Source organism: Rhinolophus sinicus, linkage group LG13 (assembly GCF_036562045.2).
Source record: "Rhinolophus sinicus isolate RSC01 linkage group LG13, ASM3656204v1, whole genome shotgun sequence".
Taxonomy (NCBI): Eukaryota; Metazoa; Chordata; class Mammalia; order Chiroptera; family Rhinolophidae; genus Rhinolophus; species Rhinolophus sinicus.
In genome coordinates, this window is record NC_133762.1 from 27,147,754 (window position 1) to 27,168,705 (window position 20,952).

Consider the following 20,952-nt stretch of genomic DNA (forward strand, 5'->3'; position numbering starts at 1 on the left):
CCTGTGAGGCTGATCCGAATTGAGGTGTTGTAAGTATAAAATACACACCAGATTCCAAAGACTTAGTAAAAAGAATGTAAAATGCCTCATTCATAATTTTTTATTGATTACATGTTGACGTGATAATAGTTTGGACCCACTAGGTTAAATAAACCATATTATTAAAATTAATTTCACCTGTTTCCTTTTACTGTTGCATGCAGCTACTAGAAAATTTTTAATTACATACATGGCCTGTCTTCTACTTCTACCTGCAGCACTTGTCCTAGAGGCTCTGCAACAAATATGCCCTTTCTCCAGCAGAGATGAGGCAGAAGGAAAGGGGGTCCCCATGATTTTTTGGTCGGTGACAGTGAAGAAGTTAGCCTGACATTTTGCTCCAAAGTGAATGGAAGGCAGAAGATCAGCAAACTCAGTGATGCCAAAGGTGAGCACCAGAATCTAATCTGGAACAGTTCCAGGTTTTTCTGATTTATTTAGCCTGTAAATTGATCTGGAGTGGCTAAGGGAGATTATGGAGGGGAGAATCTAGACTTCTCCCCGCCCCCCCACCCCCCACCCCCCACCCCATCGTGTCAGGACACCCAATTTGAATTCCAGATGAACAACAAAAAATTTTTTAGTCTACAGTTTATCCTCATGGACCACTGTCCACTCTTATTCACTAAACATGACAACTCTAACTAGCATGAAAAAAAAAAGACTATTCCAGAGAAAGGGGATGCTTTGCTGAAAAAAGTAACAATGACCTGGGATTTAAGAACAACTCTGGAACCAAGTTTCTCGAGTTCAAATTCTAGGGCCCCCACTTACAATTGTGTGACTTTGAGTCAGTTACTTAACCTCTCTGTGACTTGTTCTCCACATCTGCGATTTGGGTATGATCCTACTACTTACCTTGTAAGATTGTCATTAGATTTAAATAAGTTACTACTGCCTACCAGTACACTTATCTACCGCAAGGTCTGTTTCCCCTTAGCATCTCAGCTGTGTTGCTGCAGCTACTAATTGGATCTCTGCCGGCTCAGCCATACCCCTATTAGCCCCAAACCCTCCGGCCTGTTCTGTGGCTTCAGGGACTGTAGAAACAGCGGTAGACAGCACCACCTTGAGTCGAATTCCTCCCCTTTCGGAGGAAGCCCGTTTCTTCTTTCTTTCCTCTTCTCAGACCATTTCTGGGCAACCAGATATTTTTACTTAAGCTCCAGTTAACGTCTCTGGGAGCTTCCCCGGCGCGTGGGCAGTTCACCCCGCGATCTAGCTGCGAGCCCAGCTCCAGGCGTCTTCTCCAAAGGCAAGTGTGTGTAGTTAAGAGAGCAGCGCGGGGCTTTCAGCAAAGGCAGTCGGTGTTTGCAGACTCAGGCGAACCCTTGTGAAAGCAGATAAAAGAAAACATTTATTAACGTGTCATTACGACGGGAGCGCCGGGCCGGGGCTGTCGCAAGCTCCGCGGAACACTTAGTTCCTTCCAGCTCGGAGTCAGAAAAAGAAAGCGGAAAAGAGGCAAGGATTCTCTTCGTTTCCAGCCCAGAGGACCTAATCAATGGTCCTCCTGACTTTGTTGCAATAATTGATTTATTAGAGATGCCCCCCCCATCTGTGTGTTGCACACACACATTCGCACGCACGGCTCTGGCTCGCGTCCCTCCCTCATTTCCAGCTCCTGGGCGAATCCCACAGCTGTTTCAACTCTCCGCCGAAGGCGAGCGGGAGCGAGTGTGTCGGGTGAGTGTGTCTGTGTCCCGGTGAGGGTGCGCGCTCAGCGCCGGGAGCGCGGCCAGCCCGGCCCCGCGGCTTTGGGAGGCGGAGAGCGGCCGGGACCCCAGCTCTCCGCTGTTGCCTAGTCCGGGGCCGAACTTCGGGGCTAGGGCAGCGCGCCGAGGGCAGCAGGGCCGGCCGCCCGGAACGCGCGTCCCTCCGGCCCGAGGTAAAGGGCTCGCGCGCCGGGGGCGCAGGGGGACACCGCGGCGGGGTCTCCGGCCCCCGCGGCTCCCAGGTTGGCGCTCCCCGCTTCCGCGCGGAGGCCGGCGGCGGGCAGGCAGGCGGGCGGCCAGGCCCTGCCGTGCCAAGGGCCTGGCTCTGGCAGCGCGGCTGGCCGGCTGGGGCGATGGAAGACTGACCCGGGCGGGGCGCGGACCCGGACTTTGGCGAGGGCGGCGCGCCGGGGCGGGGGCCGAGGGCGGCGGCGGCTGCGAAGCCGCTGGGCGGAGAGGCGGGAGGAGGCGGAGGGAGAGGAGGAGGAGCTGCAGCCGCACTCGCCGGGGATGCAGGGCAGCGGCGGCGGGAGCAGCAGCGGCGGCGGCGGCGGCGCGGAGTTCCCTGCGCTCCGCGGCCCGGCAGGGCTGCGGCAGAGGCGTCGGCGCCCCGCACCGGGTGAGGCAGCCAGGGCCGTGCGCTCTGGTGAGTGGGGTGCCCGGGCCAGGTGGGCGGGGCAGGGGCTCCCGCGGCCGGAGCCTGCCGGGTGGTGAGCGCGGCGGCGAGCGCCGCCCAGGTGAACCGGGGCCGGTCCGCACCGCCCGGCTCCGGCCCCAGCGCAGCGCGCGGAGGTGAGACCCATCGGGCAGGAGGGAGGCTCCGTTTGACCCCACTGATGGGCTGTGTACTTCCCACCGCGCACCCCTGACCTGCGGACGCGCCACGCGGAGCCCTGGAGGCTCCGGGGAAAGCGCGTCTGGGCCCGCTGGCCGCCGGGGTATGGCCTCCGTGACCCCTTTGAGTTTAGACCCAACAGACCTAAGGAGCCAGACCACGTGGGGCTTGTCCGGGCAGGACTTGGGAAAGCGGTGGACCGGAGCTCCGGAGTGATGGGGAACGCGAAGATAAAAAGGGCAAATAGGATTGAAAAGGCAGACTTCCTCCCAGGCTGGGTCAGAACCAGTTCTCAAAGCCTCGTAGAGGGATACTCCCCTCCTGGTGCTCCTGAGGGTTTCAGAAGTTTGGCAGCGATTTCTAGGAGAGCACTTTTTAAAAAAGCATTCTTTGTAGTAGTTCATTCATTCGTTCTACCAGCATTAATGGAGTCCCTCGAGGTGCCAGGCACTGCGTCGCGTTCCAGGGAAGCTCGATGAACGGTGTCTAGTTGCTGAGCCCCGGAAGCTCTGAGTTCACTGGGAAAGCGATGCGGTCTAGGGTGGGAAAAAGTAGGAGACACCCACAAATCCTAGTTTGACATAATGACCTCTGTCTTCAATCCCCTACCTGCCCAGATCCTGAAGGTCACTCCTCCTGGCACGAGGTAGGTGCCTGCACCCAGTAGGGGAGCACAGACCTTCATTTTAATATCCCCCTTCCTCCTCTTCCCCTTCCTGAAAGTTCTGACTCATTCCCTGCCCCCTCTCCTCTCTGGACAGTCTTTCCTGCAGCTTGTTTTAATCACTTTTTTTTAGTTAAAAGTCAATATTTAATTAACCAAGTAATTACATTCAGCTTACGTTTGAATCTGGGTATTTGCACATCTGTGTGTGTAGGGACACCTGCCCTCTGGCCCCTCCATCTGTCCCCTGCCTCTCTCCCACAGTGTGGTCCCCCTCCTTTGGGGCAGAGAAGGGAAGCTGCTCTGAGCAGGCTTGGGGGGGGGGGAAGGACACAGAGAAGCAGGTAAGACGGGTTTTCCCTGAAGGACTCCTGGTGTCTCTCCCTGGAGCAGGAAGAGTTACTCTCATCTCGTAGTTAATAGTGAAGGGGATTTCTTAGTGCATCTCCACTACCCATTACAGAAGCACTGAAGGGTTCTAATTAAATGAAAGCCATTCATTACCTATAGGAAGGGGGTGGGCAGGACAGGCTGAAGACCACTCACTTTGTAAGAGAGGTTCTCCCAGCTTTGCTTATCCCACATCATGGAGAAGAAAAAGCTCATCAAAACAGCCTGAGTGTGTAATTTAGTGTTCAAATAAGCAGCTCGAAGGGTGATGGTGGCGGGCTTGGCTGTTGGTACATTGGACATTTGTGCATGAAGGGTCTTCCTTCCTTGGGCCAAGTTTATGTACATAAATGTATGATGTTGGTCTGACTGCCCACTGAGGGTCAATGTGGGTTTGGACTTTGGGCTTGGGGTATATTTATTGGCTTTTTTGTCTGAACGTACGGCTTTTTCTAAAACCCTAATAACATGTTAGGTTTTCAAACTTAAGGGTTGATTGATGAGTTGATTATAAAAAGGCTGAGCTTGGAGGACAGTGTGGCTGTGTCTGACACTGTGTGTGCGTGTACGCATGCATTCATACACACACATATGTGTGTCCCCCACCTAATGGCTCCATTCAACTACCATCCCAAGGACCTAGCTGACCTGCAAATGCACTCCCTGATGTGTAAAGTACACCCTTTGATTTGGGGATAACATGTCCCTCATCCTTTCCCCAGATATGTTTGGTGCACCTGTTTGGACCTGCCTCAAGGGGACAGCTTCTGGTCCTGAGTTAGGCAGATGGGGAATATCCCCTTTTGTCAAATCTGTTGTTAGACTTCACCCCCTTAGAAAGAGACCAAAAGCCTGTCACTCAAAAAACTATCCGTTTTGCTAATCAGCTTGCAGTTAAAAGAAAGGGCTTAGTCTAGAGTTAAGAGGATAGATAACACTGATGTAGTGTTGTAGGCCAATCACTGTTCTAAGCCCTTATGTGTAATAACTCATTTAATCCATGCAAAACCCAGTGAGGTATGTCCTTTGATTGCCATCAAAGATGGGGAGACTGAGGCACGGAGAGGCTCGTGACTTGTTGACAGTTGATCAGTGGTAGAGCCAGAATTCAACAGGTCCTGGGGCTCCAGAGTTCATTCTGACCCACTGTACTCTCACCATGACCTTGGCCTTTTTTCCAAATGTAGAAGAAACAGATGTGCAACTGGAGAAAACATATTTAGACAATGAAACTTTGAAAGGCAGAAGTCCTTCAATAATTCCCACTTCTCTCCAAAACTCTCGGCTGTTGGGGAGACATCTCGGGTGTGTATTTTGTTTGGGGCCAAAGGTAGCGGGGGCGGAAGAAGGGCCCTAAGGAAAATGTGATTGCCTGGCGACGTTTCCTTCTCCCCATGAGTATACACACACTCACCCCTAGTCAAGATGCAAAAGGAAATATCCAATGTGTCTGCCAGAAAAAGTCATGAAGTCTGAGAGACGAAGGTTTGCACCCACTGAAAGCACAGGCAGGAGAGTTAAAAATTCTCCTAGAGGTGCAGCCCTCTTGTGGTCGGTGATGGAGTTGCATGGACCTGTGCCTCCTGCAGGGGTGACCCTGGTGTCCAGGGCACTTTGTTTCAGTCCTGGGTCCTGTGTGCCCAGTGGACATGGAAGGTGGAGCTAACGTGCAGGCGAAGGAGGCCTCATCCAGGCCTGCTTTCCCTAGGCTTCCTTTTGTTGGGTCTTGATGGGAAATCTGCAATGCCCCTGGTCCGGATTCAAGGCACTCTCTAATTTGGAAGATCATTAAGATCATTATAATTAATTGGCATACTGATAAATGGCGTGAGTACCTAATTGGGGTGGTTTCTAGAGAACTGGGCCTCACTTGGAACCAAAAGGGGAAGAGGCACTGGGCTGGCCGCAGTTGGGCGATAGGGTTAGAGACCCAGCAGTTTGTGCAAAGGGAAAGCAGCCTTCACCCACATCTGTGGGTAACTCTAGCTCCAGGTACAGCTGGAGTCAGGGCTCAGACTTTGTCATGAGAATCAGTTCTTCTCCATCCCTGCTCTTTCTTCCACGGGGCTGGTTTCTCTCTCCAGCTCCAAGAGGTGGGCAGGCTCTGGCACTGTGGTTAAGAGAACCAGACTGCCTGGCTACCTGCCCAGCAGTGGGATCTGGGGAGTGTTACTTAACCTTTCTGTGCCCAGTGTTCTCATCCAGCAAGTGATGATGATCAGAGCACCTATCTCCTGGTTCATTTCATGATGAAAGGAGATCGTCAGCGTCAAGTGCTTAGCACCGTATCTGACATAGGCAAGCCCTCAGTAAACATTGGCTGTTATTATAATTGAGGAGTGGAGCTGGCTGCTGAAGAGCTGTCCTCTCTGGTTTAAACCCAGCAGGAAAGAACAAGCCTGTTTTCTGGCACTGCCCACCCCAGCCCCACGCGTCCTCTGATTGGGCTATTTTATGTCATGTGCTCACTCCAAACCAATCACTGGCCAAGAAAATGAGTCCTCAACAATAGGTTTGGGCCACGCTCCTAGGCCCCACCCTGGAGCTGGGGGCAGACCCCCTGGACCTCAAAGCCCTGGAGAACACAAGTGGGGAATCCCAGTGAAAGGGAGCCTGGTTACTAGGGAGGCAAATAGCCTATGATGGGGGTGGGGTACTAATTTGAGAGATGATAGTCAGACCTGTCTCCATGTTGGTTGAGGTGAGGACCATGGAAACAGCCGCTGAGTGGGCAACTTTCCCTCCCTCTCCACTGGGGTCAACAGGCATTGGAGGCCTGACTTTGCTGCCATAGTGTCTGAAATATGCAGCCTGGCCTTGATTCTGTGCTTTCTGGTAGCCAGGGGCAGTGTTTGCCCAACCTTCCACCATGAAAATCACCTGAAGGCATTTGTTTTAAAAATGCAAAGTCCAGACCCTCCTGACTCAAACTCCCAGGGAGGGTGCTGGATGCTGGAGAGTGAACCAGAGGGCCATGGTGTGTTTTGCCCCAGCAGTGAGGTCTAGGAAAGAGGGCCCTGGAGTGTGCGTAGCTCATCTTCCTGTCTGAGGCAAGGGCTGCTGGAAGGCAGGGGAGAAGCTCTAGAGATCAGGGATGTAAGGGTGTCGGAGAAACTGCTGTTCACTGTAAGATGGCACAAGTGTTTGAGCTGCTGCTGGGTGCCAGGCCCTGTGTTAGATGAACAAGAGACAACCCTGCTTTCGTGGAACTTACATTCCAAAGGGGAAAAGCGATGATACACAAGCAAACAAGGCCACAAAGGAGGCTTTTTGGGACGTGGCAAGCTCGTTGGTGGAAACAAATTAAAAATTGTTATGACTGCCTGAGAGGTTATGGGGTGGGGGACAAATTTTGGCAAGTGGTCAGGGGAGGCCTCTTTGAGGACGTGATCTTTGAGCTGTGGCCTAAGTTTTGAGAAGGAGCTGACCTTGGGAAGATCTGGAGGAACAGCATTCCAGGTAAAGGGAACAGCCAGTGCAAAGGCCTGGAGGTGGAGAGGCGTGACCTGTCCGAGACACCTGTTCAAAATGCAAATAGAAGTCCAGCGGGGCGGAGGGTAGTGAATAACAAGGGAGGAGGGGAGATGAGGTCTGTGGTAAGAAATGCCGGCCATGGTAGAAAACTTAGATTTTATTTCAAATGAAATGGAAAATCATTGGAGAGTTTTAAGTTAGGGACGACATGATCTGTGTGTTAAAAAGATCTCAGTGGCTACCCTGAAAGAGTGTTTTGCAAGTGGATGCTGGGACGTAAGAATGAGGAGCTTATATTGACCTGGATGGTGATGGTACCCACGGTGATGGAGTGAAATGGCAAAGCCAGCGGAACTTGCTGGGGGAATGAATATTCAGAATGAGGGAAAGCGCTGTGGTTTTCCATTAAGGTGACTTTGCCCTCCCACCCTACCCCGGGGACATTTAGCAATATCTAGAGGCATGTTTGGTTGTCTCAACTGGGGAAGGAAGTGCTACTGGCTGTCACCAGTGGCTAGAGGCCAGGGATGCTGCTCAACATCCTAACAGAGCGGGACAGCCCCCACACACACACCCCAGCAAATATCTTTAGTGACTAGGAGTCAAAGATAACTGGGCAGCCTGGAGATTCCTAAATAGGGAAAACTGGGAGAGAAGGTTTGGGGCACGGTGGGAGGATCCAGAATCTAGCTGTGGAAATGTTGGGTTTGAGACGACACTCAAGCCAGGTGTCTGATAACTCAGTGGGTGCTGGATACACAGGTCTGGAGCTGGTTGGACCTGGCAACCTAAATTTGGGAGTCATCAGCGCTTCCGTGGTATTTTAAGCCATGGGACTGGACACCATCATCCTCGGAGATTATATTTTGTTCTTTGGCATGGTTTTGTCCCTCCTTCCCTGCCCCCCCGGCCCATCATACATGTATTTGATGAATATTTTTAGCCCATCCCATGTGTTCACCTCTTTATAACACACCTGAGATTCCCAGAGGCTCAGGCTGAGCCTCCGATGTCCTTCTCATTGGTGAGTGATTAGCAGACAGAAGTAAATCAGCATCACTCTGCAACAGATGCCCTTGGGAAATTGCTGAAGGTCACGCAGCATCTTGGGCCTTGCTCGCATGCCTCCCTGGTAGAACAGCTGTTGGCATAGTCTTCAGACCTTCTCCTCCAGCCCAGACTTCGTGGAATTCTTCCTAACCAGAGAGCACCGCTGTTTTGAATTCTCCATGGTCTTTTAATAGGATTTCGAAACCCAAGTCCTGGCCCACGGCTTTGCACACCTGGGCCCTGCTTGAAACGTGGGTCAATTCTATCCCAAACTCAGAGTCGTTATGAGCAAGTCTTGTGTGTGTAAGTTGATGGGCAGGGCCATCCCTGGGGACCAGGAACGCTACCCAGGATGTGTTTGACCAGGTGGAAGCCAGATGTGTTAGGAGAAGAATGTTGCCAGCAGCCTTTCTTATTGGCTCCCGGTCAGGGTCCCCGTGGGGGACTTGACCCACCTCTGTGGCCAGGAAAGGGGAGCTTTTTGAAAAGAAATTTACAAAACTGTGAGCCCACAGAAGTTCAGGAGATGCTCACGCTCTGATGAAAATCAAATCATCCAGAAGCTGTGTTCATGGCCTGCTCTGGAGGTAGACACTGCCCACAGACTTCTGAATGCAGGCTGCTTGTCGAACGTTCCAGAGAACGGGAAAGCCTACTAGGGTGCTTAGTGGCTTGGGGCCCTAATCATTTGAGTGGGAATCAAGATGTTTTCACTGCAGGTAATAGAATTCCTGCCTGAGAGTGGCTTACGTAGTAGAAACGTTTAATTCTCACATAGCAAGAGTCCAAAGCAGAAGAGTCCAGGGGCCAGTTTGTTAGTACAGTAAAGTCATTAAAGACCCCGGATCTTCCTATGCTCAGTGCTTCTGTCCTCAGCATGTCTTTGACTTTGTTGCTTCGTGATCTCAAGATCACTGCCACAGCTCCAGGCATCCCGTCACCATGCAAAGTAAGAATAAAGAGTAGGCTAGGACGCCTTCCGAGAGCACGCCACCCCAGCACACTTTGCTTTATTATGCCTCGTTGGCCCAGAGTTGGGTTTTGTGCTTAATTCTAAACCAAACACTGCTAAAGCGAAATGGGCTTTTCATGTTTGACTTAGCTTGGTGGTTCCCAAAATTAGCAGATTAGACGCCCTCTTCTTATAGCAAATATTTTTGCCAGGTGTACCTGAAATAAATTCCTAGATAATATAATCTATCTACACATATTTTTTTAATCAGTAAAACACCCTGACTTTAATTCAAAGGAAAGCTCAAAGGGAAGCAGTTTATAATTAAACATACGTATTGCAGCACGTACACGCTCAGGCACAACTGTATTAGAAGACATAATGGAGTCGGGTGTTCACACTAGTGTAGAATCACGTGAGTCTGACAGCTACACACACTGGGATTCGGACCTGTGGTTTTGGCAGCTCAAATACAAGTGGTATGGCCATCGACAATGTGATTTCCCAAAATAGTGAACAATTTACCAAAATTTCCAAATGAAACAACAGTCTTCCCTCAATTTACTGAGTGGTCGCATTCCCCCAAAATTCAGGGTTGAGTTGAAGCATAGAGAACAGCTTTTGTGGTTTTATGTGAAATGGAGTTGATTTCTAAGGTCAGGTAAAAGCTTTTTCACCTGCCTGAATGTCTGTGGGACATTAGAAGGTCGTGCTGGAAATGGGGCGATTATTCACTGTGTGGAGAGTTGCAAGTTATCCAACATCCCTGCACCCCCACTAGATGCCAGCAGTACCCCCCCATGCATTGTGACAACCAAAACCTTCTCCCAAATTCCTGAGAACACCCTTGTGTGTGGGGGTGGGGTGGGGGTGACTTCACTCAGAGTACCACAGGCTTAGACTAATGCAGGTTTGTTGCTAGAGCTGGGGAAGGTCCACCTCCTGAACAAAATTGGGGTCCTGTCAACCAAGGAGTGACCTTTGGGTGGGGCACAGTTTCTGTCTCATTTGTCCCCAAGCTCCTCTTTCTGCTCATCACCCTCTTTTTTGATATGGTCCTAAAATGCCCTCGTCCAGCCAGTGAAACAAACCCACGTAGTTAGCTTGGACCAGCCTCTCCAGTGAATGGGGTTATGAGTTCCTGGAATATTCTAGGTATCAGTGACTTCCACTGGACAGGAGATGAAGGAAGTATAGAAGCCTGGACATAAGAGACGTCTCTGAAAGTCGGTGTAACATCATGGTGAAGGGCTTGGACTCGAGAACCAACAAACCAAACTTCCTGGTCCAAATCCCAGCCTGGCCACTCGGTAGCTGGGTGGAGCTGGGCAAGTCGCTCACTGAACCTCTCTGACCCTCGGATCCAGCTTCTGTAAGATGGGGAGACTCATAGGAGCTTCTGATGTAAGTGAGATCAGGCAGGATTTGTCTTTCTCTGTCTGACTTATTTCACTACGCAGATGTCCTCAATGTCCGTACATGTTGTTGCAAATTATAGGATTCCCTTCCTTTTTGTAGCTGAAGAATATTTGTGTGAGTGTGTGTGTGTGTGTGTGTGTATCACATCTTGATCCATTCATTGGTCAACGGACTCTTAGTTTCCATGTCTTGGCGATTGTGAATGATGCTGCAATGAATATGGGGGTGCAGATCTGTCTTCTATATTCTGATTTTGTGTCCTTTGGATACATACCCAGAAGTGGAATTGCTGGATCAGGTGGTAGATTTATTTTTAATTTTTTGGAGAATTAATCTGTGAGGTCAGTGGCATGACATGCTAATGAGGGATCTTGGGGTGAACATTTCTGCATGTGCCCCCAGACTCCCCCTCCCTCCAATTGTCCCCTCTTGAAAGGAGCGATTACAGTGCAGGAGACTGGGCTCTCTCACCTCTCTCCCCAACCCCTGCTCCTAACAGCTCACATTTACTGAGCAACTTCTATGTGCCTGGCGGTGTTCTGAGCGCCGGCTCAGGTGATGTGTAATGTTCTGTGACGCAGCCATCGTCATCTGTTCATGCTGCGGCAGTAGAATACCAGAGACTTCTTTCTCACCGTTCTGGGGGCTGGAAGTCCCAGATCAAGGTGCCAGCAGCATCGGTGTCTTGTAAGAGCCTGCTTCCTGGTTCGTAGATGGCACCTTCTCCTTCACTGTGCCCTCACATGGCAGAAGGGCAAGGGAGCACTCTCAGGGCCTCTCTTATAAGGGCACTGGTTCCGTTCATGAGGGCTCCCCCTCCTGACCTAATCACCCCCAAAGACACCCCTCCAAATACCCTCACACTGAGGATTAGTTTTCGACGTATGAATTTTCGGGAAACACAGTCTATAGCATAGGGATATTCTAATGGCCACCTGACAGAAGAGGAAAGTGAGGTGCAGAGAAGTCTCTGCTTGCTTTGTCATCCTGTTAGAATAGGACATCACGGCTGGCTAATGAGGGCCTGTATTCGGCTCACAACAAAATGTTTTGACTTACACACTGTTTTGAACATTTTTAAAAGTTGTCAGATTCTTAACAATTGTTAGAGTTCTCATTTTAGAAACTATAGTTTCTAGCTTCTAAAAAAGAGGGAGCCGTGGACCCTAGCTGGATACACTAGAACTCCTGTTCTGATCACATGGTCTCCATTTTTGCCACAGTCCCACCTGTTCCCTATTATCCGAGGTTGTGGCCAAGTTCATTTGCCATTTGTCATTGTACTTGCTGTGGTGTTCTTATTGTGGAGCAACGTTTCTCTGTTCTTAGCCTCTATCAAAAGTGGTTAAGTGAGAGATGGAGAAAAAGGGACGTAGCAGGTTTTTCTTACACTGGGCTGGCTTCACTCATGTGTGTCACCTGCATGGCCCATGTGGGCATTGGAGTTTGTCTCTTGCTACGACACTTTGCTCACTCACACCAGATGGCTACACTTCTAGGAACAATGCATTGCAACTGTTAATAAAAAAAAAAGTCTAATATCATTGACTTTATTTGTTGCCAAGCATTTAATCATCACAACAGCCCTTTTAAGCCAGGCCTATTATTTCCTGAAATAATAGGCCTATTAGTTCAGGGCCTACTATTTGAGGAAACTGAGGCACTGAGTGTAATGGCCCTGCTAGAATAGGAGGTCCTTAGACTTACACATCATTGTACCATCAAAGCTTGACTTGGTGGCTGTGTGAATCAATGATTGAAAGAACGAATGAATGATGTTCTCTTCTAAGTGGTCATTTGATTAAAGCCGTCAGCCCCAGAAGACCACGAATCTTGGCCCATCATAGGTGATTTGTGACATTCCAGTGGGAGGAATGGGTTCTGATCAGTGTCACTCGGGGTTCTTTGGTTGTGTTTCTGCTATGCGACACATCACCCCCAACTCTGTGGATTAAAGCAACAACAATTTATTTCCAGTGATACTGTGGGTTGCCAGGGCGTTCTGCTTCATGTGATATCAGCTGGAGGGTCCAAATGGCTCCACTCCACGGCGGACCACTAGTGCTGGTCACAGATGGCAGCTCAGTTGGGACTGTCATCAGCTCAGTGGCTCTATTCTCCACATGGCCTCTTCCCACGGCTGCTTGGGCTTCCTCACTGTGTTGGGGTCTCAGGGTGGCCTGACTTCTAAAACTGCACAAATGAAAGCTCCCAGGCCTTCTTAAGGCTTTAGCTTAGAACATTCTAGGGACCTCAGAGCAGGAGTTGTTGGCAGCTTCCTGGAGGAGGGATTCCAATGGGACAAACGCACCCCTGATTTTTCCTTCTGTCCTGGACACTCCATTTGAGAGTCGGGTGCAGTGAGAGAGTCTGATTAGCCACCTTTGGTCATATGAGCGCCCCTTGGTCACATAACAGCATAGAGTAGGGGGTCTTGGCAGGGGAGAGAGAATCCTTGAAATCGGGGGTGCTGTCGTCCAAAGAAGGGGGCCAGATGCTGCAAAGACGGAAAATTAGAAACCTCGGAATAAGTGACTGTGCCCCAAGATGAGTAGTGAGCATTTTTAAATGAGTGAGTGGATGGTTCAAAGTCTAGTACAAGTAGAAAGCCCAGGTCTGTGTGGCAGTTCTTCCAGGACGGGCTCCGTAATGCAGGGCACTGTTGGGGGTCTTGGATCCCTCTTCAGTTTATGGGGCAAAGCCAACTCCTAGAATCACTACCATACCTCCTTGCATCGTCACCCCAAAGACGGGAGTGGTTTGAGCTGACACCTAGAAGGGAGCAGGTGCATGGTTATGAGGGAACTGCCCGCAGTGTGGGTATGTTCCCACCCCCACACACACACACCCTCGTGGTCACCGGCAGCCCAGCTCTCACTCCCTCTCTTCTAGCCACTGTACACCTACCTATACACACTACACCAGGCGGCATCCTGTGAGTCCCTCAGCTGGGATGAGACTGCTCGTGGGACACACTGATGTGAGCTCAAAGAGCACCTCTGACCCACAGCTTCCCTCCTACTTGACAGTCTATTTCCAGCTGCTAATTAGATTGCACAGCATGCCAGGGTTGGCAACGGACCTGTCATTCCAAATTCTCTCCACTAGGATCTCTAAATTTAGCAGGTTATTTGGTAAAAGTAGCTTCAGACTCCCTCCCCCCACCGATGAGTCCAAGCTTCTCACATAATTGTAAGCGTCGGACCGTTTCCCAGGTGAGCTAATGAGAAGCTATCTGCTAACAGCAGGGGCGTGATGGGTGAGGATGGTGCACAGGGCTATGAGTTGGGTGGAAATAAGAGATAATTGGATTATTCATACTGGCCAGTCAAAATAGCCTTTTATCCCTTTTATGTTCTTCTTGAAGGAAACTACAATCTCTGGTAACGTAAATGGTAACATAAATACTTGTTCTATGGGGGAAACTGCTGAGAAAGTGTGGGGTTTAAACTGGGGAGGTGGGGTGTGCCTGGAGTTGTCAGTCCTGGCGGAGGCAGTCTACAATAAGAACCAGCCCACAGTTAGGCGTGAATAATGACTCTGTTCAGGTCTGACTTTATTGCTTTTGGCCAAAGGCCTTTCGCAGAAATAACTTTGTAACTTGCTGCCAGGGAAGCTTTTGTTCACAGCTAAGACAAAAAAACAAAGAACAGACATGGGAATTTCTGTATCCGATTCCAGTTTCCTCTAAACACCCAGGAAGTGTAGCAGGTGTGGCCTACCTGGCAGGTGTGGGCTGGGGGAAGGTGATGTCCAGCCTCACCTATGCCAGGCTGCCACTCCTACCTGCTCTTGCCCTACTGGGCGTCTGTTCTTCAGATGGGCCAAGTTCATTCCCCCCACAGGGCCTTTGCACTTGCTGCTTCCTTTGCTTAGAAAGTATTTTTCCCAAGACTGGCTTCTCACCCACTTTCTGGCCTCAGTTCAAGCATCACCTCCTCCTAGAGGCCTTCCCCAATTTATTCTCTGTCCTGTCACCTGACAATTTCCTTCAAAGCTCTTAAGAAAATCTGAAATTCATCTTTACTCATTAATTATCTGTCTTCTTCACCAGAGTGTCAGTTCCTTGCTGACAGAGGCCTGCCTCATGTCCACTGTTGTTAACCAGTGTCCCACACAGCGCCTGGCACAGAGTAGTAGGTGCTCAGAAAAGATCACACATAGGGGCCTTATTTAGCCTGTTCGGTATTTAAAATGTGTTGAATGTTTTCACTTTGGAAACAGCATCTCCAGTGTGGTCCAGCTCCCACCCACCAACCCCTCCTTCGGTCCCCTAAATCCAGGCCACATTACCCACTTAATTCTCCTACTTGGCCTTGTAGGCATTTGAGTTTGTGTCCCTGCTTTAGACAAAGGCCACAGCACACAGGTGTCTCTCTGCAAAGGTGACCAAGCAACATCCAGATTTCTTGTGAGCCCAGGCCTTGGGCCAGCCTGCTGGGCTCCCATAACCCCTTCCATTGTCTGGATCAAGGAGTGGTTCTCATTGGGTGGGACCCTGTGATCCCATCCTCGGGGTCCGTGTACAGGTTGTAAATGACATGGAACCTCAAGGAGGGAGTCCCAGTAACCCCTCCTCCGTTGTCTTCAAGGGGGCCTGCTCCGCTTGTAAGAAAAGGCTCAGTACTCTTGGCAAGCAAGGATTGAACCACAAAGCCACTGCATGTTTGTTTCTTAGTGCTGCTATCCATTTATGGCAGTAATTCTCACATGAGGGTATTGTGTCCCCCGAGGGACATGTGGCAATGTCTGGAGACATTTATGGTTGTCACTGATGGGTGTGGGTGCTCCTTGCACCTAAGGGGTAGAGGGCAGGGATGCTGCTGAATATCCGACGGCAGACAGAGTGACCTGCACAGTGAAGAAGACAGGCCCCAATGGCAGTAGAGCCCAAGCTGAGAAACCCTAGTTTAGGTCCTCATTCCCCATGGAGGGAGAAACCTTCCTTTGTAAATAAAGGTACTGAAATAGGAAAGGGAGTGAACTGAAAGAGAATGCTTGCACAAATGAGAGGACAGGTGCCATGGAGAACCGAGACCCTGACGTACGGATGGAGTGCCCAGGGCAAAGAATGGTCATGTCCCCCGTTTCGGAGCGGAGCCGACTGTTGGCTTCGCACCAGAAGCCGCTGCCACCGGGAGCTTCCTGGGAGCAGCCGTAAAGTTCCAGCAGTTGATTCTGGGCGAGGCGGGGAAGCTGCACTGTCTCCGGCTGAGTCCTGGCAGCTTGGGAGCTATTCTGCCCCTCTCCTGCCCAGCCAGGCATTGTGACTATGTGTCCCAAACCTCGCCCTGGGGCCCCGGCCTGTCACCCCTCAGTTTCGTCTCCCACCACAGACCAGTGTAGGCTCCCCTCCTGGGCGCCTTCCATGGCACAGCAGCCCTGAGCTCACAGGGCCAAAGGGCATCATTTCTCACATTAGCAGGGAGGGACTGACGGAAGTTAGGGCCAGTTGGTTCCCCCAAATCAGATTATTCACTTCTGTTTGGCTTCATTAGGTGGTTTCCTTTCTACTTAACAAGAAAGAGGAAGTTTTGTGTTGTTTTTTGTTGTTTTAAGTGAGAATAAAGAAAGTTTTCAATGCCCATCTAATGGGTAAACTCTGTTCTTCCGAAGTAAAGAGGGGAACTTGATGCTTTCACTTCCAGGGTGAGCCTTTCTCTTTGCCTCGTCTGCTCCCTTCAAAACCCTGTGCACCAGCCCCCTTTGAGTTGTGTGAGAAGAAGGAGTGGGGTCTAAGCGGGCTTCAGGTCACCCCAGTCTTCCTGAGGCTCGGGGATCTTTGAAATGGACATTGGCACAAATTCCGAAGTGTGGCAGATGCAGACAGATTGAGTATGACGCAGATGGAGTTTCACTTCCCGGGAGGGGTGATGTGTGCTGGGGAGAGGCCCACAGGCTCTCACCCCCTGCCGTGCCCAGGCTCCCGTGACTTGGCAGGGCCCACTGTGTTTCCAAGATGGCCACAAGATACCCCACATCGTCACCTCCAGTGTGACCTGGGCACTCCTCCGTTGAGAGGTGGGGTCCCTGTCCCCTCCTTGAATCTGGCCTGGCTTGCGAATTGCTCGAAACCAGTAGAATGGGGTAAAAGCGATGCTGGGGGAACATCTGAGGCTAAGTGGGAAAAGAGAGGCAGCAGTGCCTTGCTAGCGGGGATGCTTGCTTTTGGAACCCTGAGATGCCATGTAAGAAATCAGACGCCGCCATGCTGTGAGGAAGCCCAGGCCACATGGAGAGGTCCCTGAGGTCCCCGTAGACTGCCAGCAGCGGCCACCAGAGGATTCAGTCCCCAGTTCTTGAGTCTTTTTAGCTGTGGCCTCAGACATTATAAAGCAGAGACCAGCCCATTCCTGCTGCATCCTGTTTGAATTCCTGCTCACGAGTCCCTGTGCATTAAAAAAAAAAAAGAAAGAAAGAAAAAAAAAGATTTTATTCCCCCCAGTTTGGGGGTAAATTGTTATGCTGAAATAGTAATTGGAGCACTGGGCATGTGCCAGTCTTCCCTGCATTCATTCATTCAACAACATCCAGAATCTCACTTCTCACTGCCCCTGTGTTGGTCCAAGCACTTTCAATGGCAGTCATCTCACCAGCCCCCCTGCATCCACCCTCACACCCTACAGTCTGTTCTCCATGCACAGGCAGAAGGATCCTGTTAAAACCTATATCCAATCTCAGCACTCGTGGGCTGGAACCCCCCAGGTCCCCCTCTAACTCTAAATATTAGCCTTCCCCTCACTCAACTCCAGCCATACTTACCCACTTTGATCCTCCAACGCCCAAACGTGTTCCTACCTCAGGACATTTGCTTTTCCCTATACCTGGAACACTGTTCCCCTTAATATCCACAAGGCCCATTCTTTTACCTCCTTCAGGACCCTGCCCCAATGTCATCTCCCAGAGAGGTCTTTGCGAACCCCCCATTTAAAAATCATAGCCTTCCCCCCACTAGTGCTTCCAACCTCCCTCTCCTGCATCATCATCTTAGGACTCATCTGAACCTCATATGCCTGTAGCTTATTTGGGTGTCTGATTCATGAAAGTTTGTCATTTCTGGATCCCGAACACGTAGAATAGGGCCTGTGTATAGTAGGTGCTCAGTCAATATTTGTTGGCTACTTGAAAGAATTGGGACCCAGGCTGTGCCAGGAACTGGGGCTGTGGAGTTAGAAAGAAACAGCCCCTACTCATGTGGAGCTTCCAGTAGGAAAGATGACTTCCCACAAAATAAAAGCCCAAAGAGAGGAGTGCGTAAAGGAATGGCGAGCGGTCGTGAGTGTTCTGAAGAAAACAAACCTGGGATCGAGGCTGGGACTCACAGAGGGAGGCCTGCTTCTGGGAGGGAGGCCAGGAAAGGCGCCCTCTCCACTTGTCAGACTTTTCCCGTCCCAAACTTCAAGGCCGCGCCCACGGGATAGTCTGCTTTTCTTGGCAGATGAGGAAACTGAGGCCAAATCAGGACCAGAATTCATGACACCCACGCCCACGTGCCTTCCGCTTTTCCAAACCACCTTTCTTTTATCAGTTGACAAATAGGGATGAGGGAAGTTTGCCTTCGATAAGGCCGAGAGTTGGGCACAGGCCCAGGCTGTGTTGTCAGGTCTCTAAACATAGAGGCAGAAGGTGGCTGGGATGCCACCTGAGTCAACATTCAGGCTCACTCAATTGCAAGCGACAGAGAAGGCAACTCGGAGTGACCTAAGGAAAAAAAGAGAATTGGATTCATGTCCTTAAAGAGTCCAAATGTTGAGAGCGTTGCTCTAAAAAGAAAGAAAACAGCTCAAACTAGTTGCAAGTCATAAAAGGACGTAGAAGAATCTATTGGTGCAAAGAAAGGAACAAAGAACCCAGAGGTAAATCTCTTGATAGTCAGGCTTAGCTGGATCCAGGTCTCAAATATTGTCAAGATACAAGTACGTTCCATTCTGCAGCTCTGTTCTCTCCTGTGTGGTGGCTTCATTCCAACTCCACATGAGGCAAGATGACATCAGTCTTCCCTCCTCCTCATATTGGGAAGACATAGAATGAGTTAGCTGGTTAGAATAGGTGCCTCTTCCTAATTAAGCCAAAGCGCCTGGATTACTCTGATTGGCCAATCACTGAGGCAGGGAGATTGGAAGGCCCTGATTGGCTCAAGTCTGGGTCCCAAGGTCTAGCCTTGGAGCCCTGGAGTTGGGGTCTAATTTGAACCTTAATGACCAAGTATTGGGGTGAAGAGGATCCCCTAATGAAAACTGGGCACTGTTACCATATAGAAAGTAAATGGAGAGAATGCTGGGTGGCCCAAACCCAACAATAACACTAGCCAACATTTATTAGGCGCTTACTGGATATAGCTCTGTTGTAAAGGTTTCATGAGTATTAAGTCATTTCATCCTCACAACTCTATCAGGGCTATAATTGGTGCCACTTTACAGATTAAAACATTGAGGCCACAAGAGATTAAGTTACTTGCCTAACAGCTAGTTAGTAGTGGAGCCAAGATTTGAACCCAGGCCATCTAGACCCCTTCTGCATTTTCCCCCTAGCACTTACCAGTCTGTCTGCTTGCTTTTTTCCACTCTCTGTCAGCTCCATGAGAACAAATTTGTGTCTGGTTTTTTTTCTCTGGTCATGAAACACTACCTGGATTGTAGCAGATGCCCAGTTATTTAAGCGTATGAACTATGTGGCCTCTCAAATGCTCCCTCACTTGATGTGCAAAACCTTGGTGATGCTCAGCTTCCCAAGGTTTCAGACGTCTTGTTTCCAAACTTGCCTTGCTCTCTAACTATAATCCACGGCCCCAGTTTAACACTTCACCTGTGGTTTGCCACAGGCTTCAACCCTGTTTTCTGACCCCTCTCACCTTTAGCTGGAGTCCTTCAACCCCAGCTTTTGACTCCTTAGGATCTCAGCACCATGAGGGCAAGGACTTTTTTTTTTTTTTTTTTTCACTGTTTGATCAGCAGTGCCAAGAACTATGCCTGGCACATAGTGGGCCTTCGAGAATTTCTTGTTGAGAGAATAGTTATGCGGGCTACTGCGTACTTAAGCCCTTCTCTTTATGGTCTAATTTCCTTTCCAGATCCCGAACTTTTGTCTTGAAACTTGATCTTCCCCTTCTTTCTCTGACGGACCCTTTTTTTGTCCCCTGTCCTGCTCTTGAGAGCTGGCTTGGTTCTCTGCCTCCGGCTAGAATTCCAAGAACAGGCGTGGAGAGCCACCAGACTCCCTGGACGTGGGTAGGGGAGACAGGGAGCCTACGGGTTACAGGAGCTCCCATCCTTACTTTGACAGCCCTGGAGAGGAAGAGAGAAGGCTAGAAAAAGCCTGTGGCCAGGAAGAAGGGGAGACGCGAGGGGGAGTGTAAGATTTAACAGATGTGCTTGTGTCATCCTCTGTCTAGACAACTCCTGGGCTTGTGAAGTTTGGGACCGCACGTTTCCACCTCTCCCACTCTGCCTAAAGCACCCTGTCCTCCACCCCCTTCTTCAGGTTCTCAGAACTTTGTTCCAGGTAGGCTTCTCAAACTTTACTCTGTAATGACTCCTCCAGGCAGCCCTCCCTGACTGCCCCCCAGGTCAGCAGTTTCCTCCTCTTTTTCCTGTTGCACAACACATTTAACCTCAGCCTGTTGTATCATTCATCATTTCCTGTGTGAACATAGTCAAAAGAGGACTCTGGGGTCAGAACATCTGGGTGCAAATCCCAGCTGTGTTGTCTGCTTGCTGTATCAGTCCTGCAGGAAACAGTGCCCTCCAAAAATGGTGTGAGCAGAATGTAACAAAAGGAGTAACACAGGTCCCTGGGGCTGAGGATAGCAGGGAACATTTGCTGGAACTTGGAGAGGGCCACAGAGCTGTGGCTCCTCAGTAAAGCAATAGAGGGATATGGTCAATGCCCAGTAACAGGGCAGGGAGGGTAGCTGGGAAGTACCCAAGAGGAAGACAGCTTCTTACTTTTAACAGGATCCTTCTGACTGCTCGATGGAACAAGGTGATGGTGGAGGCAGGGAAACCAGTTAGAGGCTGTTATAATCCGGGCAGGATTATCCTACCACCTAACACTGTGTCTCACACAATGGTAGGCCCTAACTAAATATGTGTAAAGGAAGGAAGACATAAGTGGCTGGGCTTTTTGGACCACCTAGGAGGGTCCCCCAGTCTGTTGCAGGGGCTCTGGCCCCAGCACACGGCACATCTCTGCACATCCCACAATTTCCTTTGTCCCCACCTTCCGTAAAAGTTCTCCCATCTGGTCAGTGCCTCCTTCTGCTTCTGGCTACTTCTTCCTCTTCCGCCCCCTCAGCTGCTTGATGCTTCCCAAGCCCCTCTCAGCCACTTGTGTTGGATTTGGGGATCCTCAGAGGAAAGCATCCATCTGGGTCTTTTCCGGACAGGCCTGGGTGAGGTCCCGGGTGTTTCTCCAA

At 50.3% G+C, this 20,952-nt stretch overlaps 1 protein-coding gene across 6 annotated transcripts in view; it reads left to right on the forward strand.

Annotated features, from left to right (window-relative positions):
- Positions 1 to 1,277: 1,277 nt before the first annotated feature.
- SULF2 (sulfatase 2) overlaps positions 1,278 to 20,952 on the forward strand; it is a 102,703-nt gene continuing 83,028 nt past the window's right edge. The window contains exon 1 of one of the 6 annotated variants that reach the window (XM_074317821.1): positions 1,278 to 1,294. The gene's annotated coding sequence lies outside the window, so the exon portion shown is untranslated. Of the gene's footprint in view, positions 1,726 to 1,773; positions 1,928 to 2,234; positions 2,401 to 2,480; positions 2,547 to 20,952 lie in introns of those variants that run through there. The other 5 variants (XM_019749674.2, XM_074317820.1, XM_074317819.1 and 2 more) reach the window with 5 other exon arrangements.